A 6,000-nucleotide genomic window follows, 5' to 3' on the forward strand; every position below is an offset into this window, starting at 1 on the left:
AGCCAGCAGCAGGGAATGGACCTTGCAGGATGCTCAGAATGGGCAGGGTGATGTTTGATCCCAAAACCTGCAAATATCCCACAAAATCTGTGCCAGCAGCAGCCAGTGGACCTTGCAGGATACACACCAAGGGCAGAGCAGTGTCCCAACATCTGTCCATGGCAGATGCTTCTTGGGATGTTGGGAAATTCCCTGTCCCAAAACCTCCCTCTTGACAAATCTTGCTCAGCCAGGTGGAGAATCCTGCTCCATGTGTTCCATGTGCTCCATGTGCTCCATGTGTTCTCCATGTGCTCCATGTGTTCCATGCTCTCCCCATGTTCCATGTGCTCCATGTCCATGTTCTCCATGTGTTCCATGTGTTCCATGTGTTCCATGTCCATGTTCTCCATGTGTTCCATGTGCTCCATATGTTCCAAATTCTCCACGTTCTCCATGTCCACGTTCTCCATGTGTTCCATGTGCTCCATATGTTCCAAATTCTCCACGTTCTCCATGTCCACGTTCTCCATGTGTTCCATGTTCTCCAAGTGTTCCATGTGCTCCATGTCCACGTTCTCCATGTGTTCCATGTTCTCCAAGTGTTCCATGTTTTCCATGCTCTCCCATTCTCCATGTTTTCCATGCTCTCCCATGCTCTGTGTTCTCCATGTGCTCCACATTCTCCATGTGTTCCATGTTCTCCGTGTTCCCCACGTTCTCCATGGCTCTGGCAGAGGGGGCAGGCTCAGCCCCGGGGGCTCTGGAGTTCCTTTGATGCCCCCTGAGCTCTCGGGGGCTGCGGGGCCGTATCAAAGCCGGGCTTAGCGTGGGCTCAGACTGAGGGGGCCAGGCAGGGGTTAAGCAGAGCCTGAGGGCTCCGGCAGTTCGGGGCTGAGCCTTTCCCTGCCAGCAAATCCCACTTCAGAAAGATTCCCCCCACACAGCCAACTTTTGGCCCTGGAGATGGGTTTGCCGTGAAATCCCCACGCCAGGTGAGTTCTACCTGCTTGAAGTTCTCCGGGGCCCAAGAGGGTCACCAGGGAGGGTCACTCCTTCCCTTGGGAAGGACCCAGGAGCATCCCAGGAATCTGCTGTGGGATTTCTCAAGCCAAACCTTTTTTTCATGATTTTTTAAGGCTATTTCCTATCCCCTGGCAGTGACAAGGAGCCCAAATTCCCAACTGCAGGATCGTTTTCCACTCCTATTAGTGATGGGAAACCTGGCAAAACTCTCCAGGCTTCCCAAAGCTGGGAACACCAGGAAAGGGAAGGGAATCAAGGTAATTGCAGTGCTGAGCAGGGCAGAGGTGGCTCTGCAAAAAGTGTGGCTGAACCCTGCAGTTCAACCACCCCGAGCAGGTAAATTCAACCAACTCCTCACCTGAACGGTTCCTCCCTTTTCCAGCACCTGGAGGATCACAAACATCCCTTTATCTCCGGATTGTCTCATGTGGAATTGGCAGCTGGGCCGGCTCCAAACGCCTGTGCAAAGCTGGAATTCCTGAAAGACTTTTCAAGGGGTGAGCCCTGCATTCCACGGGTCTGGCAGCACCCCCGGCCCCGCTCCTGGAGAGGGAGACAAAAGGGAATGAGGCTTGGAGAGCGAGTTCCCAACCAGATCCGTAGAGGTGACACCCGTGTGGTTGGAAAACCCCGCTCCTTTTCCTTTTAAAGGAGGTGGAGGGAGCAAAAGATCGGGAATCTAGCCCAGGTTTCCTGCATATTCAAGCAGCATTCCTCCCTCTAGGCCACGGGCTCGTGTGCAGGGAAACAGAACAAAGGGAAAACACAACTGCTGTGAACTGGGATGAACTTCCAGGCAAAGTCAGGAGGAGGAATTCCAGCTTTTGGGAGCTGCTTGGTGTGGTGGCCAGCGGTCCTGACTCTTGGCCAGCTCAGCTTTCCATGGATTTGTAGCCAATAAATTCCTAGCCTGGATTCCTGGTGGGCTCTGGTGCCAGTTGGGAAAGGGTGGTGGGGCTGGTAGGACACTCCTATGTCCAAGTGCTCCTGGCTTGGGAATCTGGCTGGAATAAGGTTTGTCATGCACATCCCACCTGGGATGGAGGTGAAGGTGCCTCCAACAGGGAATGTTTGGTTTCTCCCAGGGCAAACACGGCAATTCCATGCAAATACTGCTCCAGACAACAACATTTCTGAGGAAACAGAGCCGGGATTAATCCTTAACCATCAACCTTAACATTCCTGCTCCCGTGGAGAAGGATGTCCCAAGGGAATTTCCTCTAATCTTGCTAAGAAACCACCCTGAGCTCCAGAACTTGGATTTCTTGTCCTTCCTGAGGCTGTGATGGCTCAGGAGGTGCAAACTCTGCCTTCACGTTCCTCCCTGATGAAGCCCCTGCACTCATTGGGTTTGCTGGCTCTCACAGGGATTTTTGAGGAGTTGCTGCACTGGGATCGTGCTCTGGGAAGTTGGGAAGCAGCTCTGGAGCAGGGAGAGCTCAGCAGAAGTGACTGTGAGCTTCCCAAAAGCCGGGATGGAGAGGCTGGGCAGGTGCTCACACCCTCGTGTGGAGCTTCCCCTGCTGCTGGAAGCCAGGGAGGGGCTGGAAAACTGGAATTGGGATCCTCGGGTGCTTTTGCATCACCCACGAGGCTCCGGGCACAGCCGTGAGATTCGGGATTGACACATCCACGGGGGAAAAAAATCCCTCTTGGAGCTGCAGAAACGTCCAGCAGCTTTGCTAAGCCAGGACTAGCAGCTGTGGAAATAGTTTGGAGAGATTTCCTACTTTTCCCTCCACCTGTTTGGCTCTTTGGCCCTGCTAGGTCGAGGAGTGTCCATGTGCTCTGTTGGATTTATGGAATTTTGGTGGTTCCCGTGCAATCCCGGGACAACGAGGAGGGTCTGGAGTGCACGACCCCCTACCAGGGCTCTTCCTCCCACCTCTGCTCCTTGGGGGGCCCAATCCATCCCCATCCCCATCCCCATCCCCATCCCATTATCCCATCCCAGTGGTGGATCCTCATCCCGCGGATCCCGGCTCGCTCCGTTCTTGTTGTTCCTCCCAAACCACCCAGACTGCGGACAGATGTTCTCCCTCAGATCCAGCTGTTCCGGGGGAGGGAATTGCAGCTCCCAGCTGTTTGTCCCCGCTCCCCTGCCAGCGGGGTCGCCGGGGTCGGCGCTCCCTCATCCATCTCTGTCCGGAGAGCTCCGTTAGCGCGGACCTGCCGCTCGCTCCCTCCTGGAATTCAGCTCGGGTTTGTCCGAGGGAGCTGGGGCACAAATGACCTCGGGAAAATTCCTTCCCTGCATCCCAAAATCAGCATCCTGCAGGACAGGATCGGGGTGACACCGCTGAGCTTCCCAGCACATCCTTGTGGGGTGAAAATTTCCTTGGAGCGACTCATGGCACAGAATTCCAGCTCATCCCACCCTCCCTCCCTCCGCCCCATTTTTTCCCTGCATTCCCATTCCAAGGGAAGCTTGGGACAGTGGAGATCCAGCAGATTTTTAGGATTAATCCCATCCTGCAGGGATCCCTCCTATCCTGGCTTCTCCCTGCTTTGTAAAACAGGGATGAGGATCCCGAATTTCCCCCCTCCCTCGAGGATTTTTGGATAATGCTTTGGAAACACTCGCGGGGGTGAAAACCCAATTTTTGAAAAATCCCAACAATCCCAGCCCTCGTCGGGAGTGGGAACACAAATCCCAGCAAACGAGATTCCCAACAAATCAGGAGCCACTAAAATGTCGGGAAATTCGTGTGAGTGCATCCAAGTGGGCAGGAGCAGCAGTTTGAGCTCAGCTTAACTTGATTCATGTGGGTTTTGACTCAGATTAGCTGAGCTTAAAGGGAACAAGGCTCCTATTTCTGCTCCTGATTCCTAAACTTGGGTGGGATTTTTTTTTTCCCTACTTTTTTTTTTTTTTCTCTCCCACATTTCCTTCCTCAAACGACCTCTCCTGGATCCTCATCACGTTCTGGAAGTTCTGGGTGTGCTGGGTTTCATCTCCAGCCCCGAAATGTGGCTCATCTTCCTTTATTTCAAATCAAAAGCCAAATTTAGGGAAAAATTCCCTGTTTTCCCCTTTTTTTTTTCCCCCAGACATGCACAATGCATCCCCCTGTGGAAAAGCAACAACACATCTGGGGAGAGTTTTCCAAGGAATTATCAGAACAGTGTCCTCAGCTTCATATTTTTATGTGCCACACATTAAAAATCACTGAGAGGAGGAGGGAACCCATGAGAAATATTTTTTTAAAAAAGCAGCATTTTTAAACAAATTATACATATATTATATCTATAATTTTTATAGATATAATTATTATATAAATGAAATGAAATAAAATTAAATGAAATATAATAAAATTAAATAAAATTAAACTAAATAAAATAAAATAGTAAAAAATAAAATAAAATAAAATAAAATAAAATAAAATAAAATAAAATAAAATAAAATAAAATAAAATAAAGCAGAATTTCCATTTGGGAAGGATGGGAACCAGATTTTATGGAGGAGTTTGCATTTGGAAAAGCTGTGATTTGTTGATTTATTCCTGATTTTTTTTCCCTGGGGGTGTCCTCAGGAAAGGGAGGAAACATTTGGGAGCAAAGGGGATCAATGTTTTAGGCTGAGCTGAGAATCCTGGGGAAAAGCAGAGCTTGGATGTGCAGGGATTGGGATTTTTCCTGGTGGGAGGAGCCCTGTGTGGCTCCGTCCCCGAGGCTGCCCAGATTCCGAATCTTCCAGATCCTCTGGGAAGAGATTTTGGGAAAATCTCGGTGATTTCAGAGGTTGTTACGCTTCAAAAAAAAAAAAAAAACAAAAACTGGGAATTGTGTGGAAGGGCTTTGAGACTCAAAATGTGGTTTATGGATCCGTGCTGCCCACGGGAGGGATGTTCTGGATGCACACGGGCACACACATCCCTCGTTTTGGGAAGCTCCAAACACTCAGGTGCTGTTCCACACGGAAAAACAATTCCCGAGGAGCCCAAACAAGCAATAAACTCCTCCCCCCCCCAAAAAATGCTCTCAGTAAATAAATCGTGATTCCCAAATCTGTTGCTTCCTGCCCTTCCTTTCCATGCATCCCTTGATGAGCTGCACTTGGCAGGTCCTAAAGCACCTGAGCTCCTTTATTGGCTCGTTCCAAGGGGATATAAAACATTCCCAGGAACCAATGGGAAGGAGGATCCGAAAAGCCACGGTGACAGCTGCATTCCAAAGGCACGGAGACAAAGGAATGGTAGAATAATCTGGAGTGAAATAAAGATTTTAATAGGAAAATGAAATCTTCGGAGAGTGAACACGATCCAAAGCAAAGCAGACCTTTATTTGGGAATGTGGGAGAGGGAGAGGGGGGGAAAAAAAAAAAATCCTCTCGGTTTTTTTTTCCCCCCTTAAAGCGAATTATTCCTCACGGAGCAGTTTCAGATCTGCTGCTAAAATATTAAACTCCTTCTCCGGGGAAAAAAAGAGATCAAATAAACATCCAGCATTCCGTGGTTTTTGTGTTTCATAACCAAAGCAGGTTTGGGTGAGTGGAAAAGCAGCCTGGCCGTGGATAACCGGGCAATTGGAATAAAACCATCGGATGTTTGGGAATGCCGAGGAGATGTGGAGCCTTCAGTAAATCGACAGCTTAAAACAACAGAAAAAAAAGAAAAAAAAAATCGTTTTATTGGGGCCTGGAGGCCAAGATTTTCCCAGTGTGGAGGAATTTGTGTGCCAGCACATTGGATGGAGGAGGTGGAGATTTTGTCTGTGCTGGAGCTGAGGCTGAAAGGGACAAAAAGATGGGAATGGATCCGGGATTGGGTCATGGATCAGAGCAGGTTTGGTTGGACATGAGGGAAGGAAGAGCCAAGGAAAGAGAGCCCAGCAGGAATGGGATCCTCCAGATCAGCTGTGAGGGATAGGCTGGAAAATCCCCCCAGGAACCAGAGTGGGAGGAAAACCCTCTGGAATTCAGGGATGGGAGATTTCCATGGATGAGATATTCCATGGATGGGAGATATTTATTTCATGGATGGGAGATATTCCATG

This window comes from Sturnus vulgaris, chromosome 16, assembly GCF_052056855.1.
Source record: "Sturnus vulgaris isolate bStuVul1 chromosome 16, bStuVul1.hap1, whole genome shotgun sequence".
Taxonomy (NCBI): Eukaryota; Metazoa; Chordata; class Aves; order Passeriformes; family Sturnidae; genus Sturnus; species Sturnus vulgaris.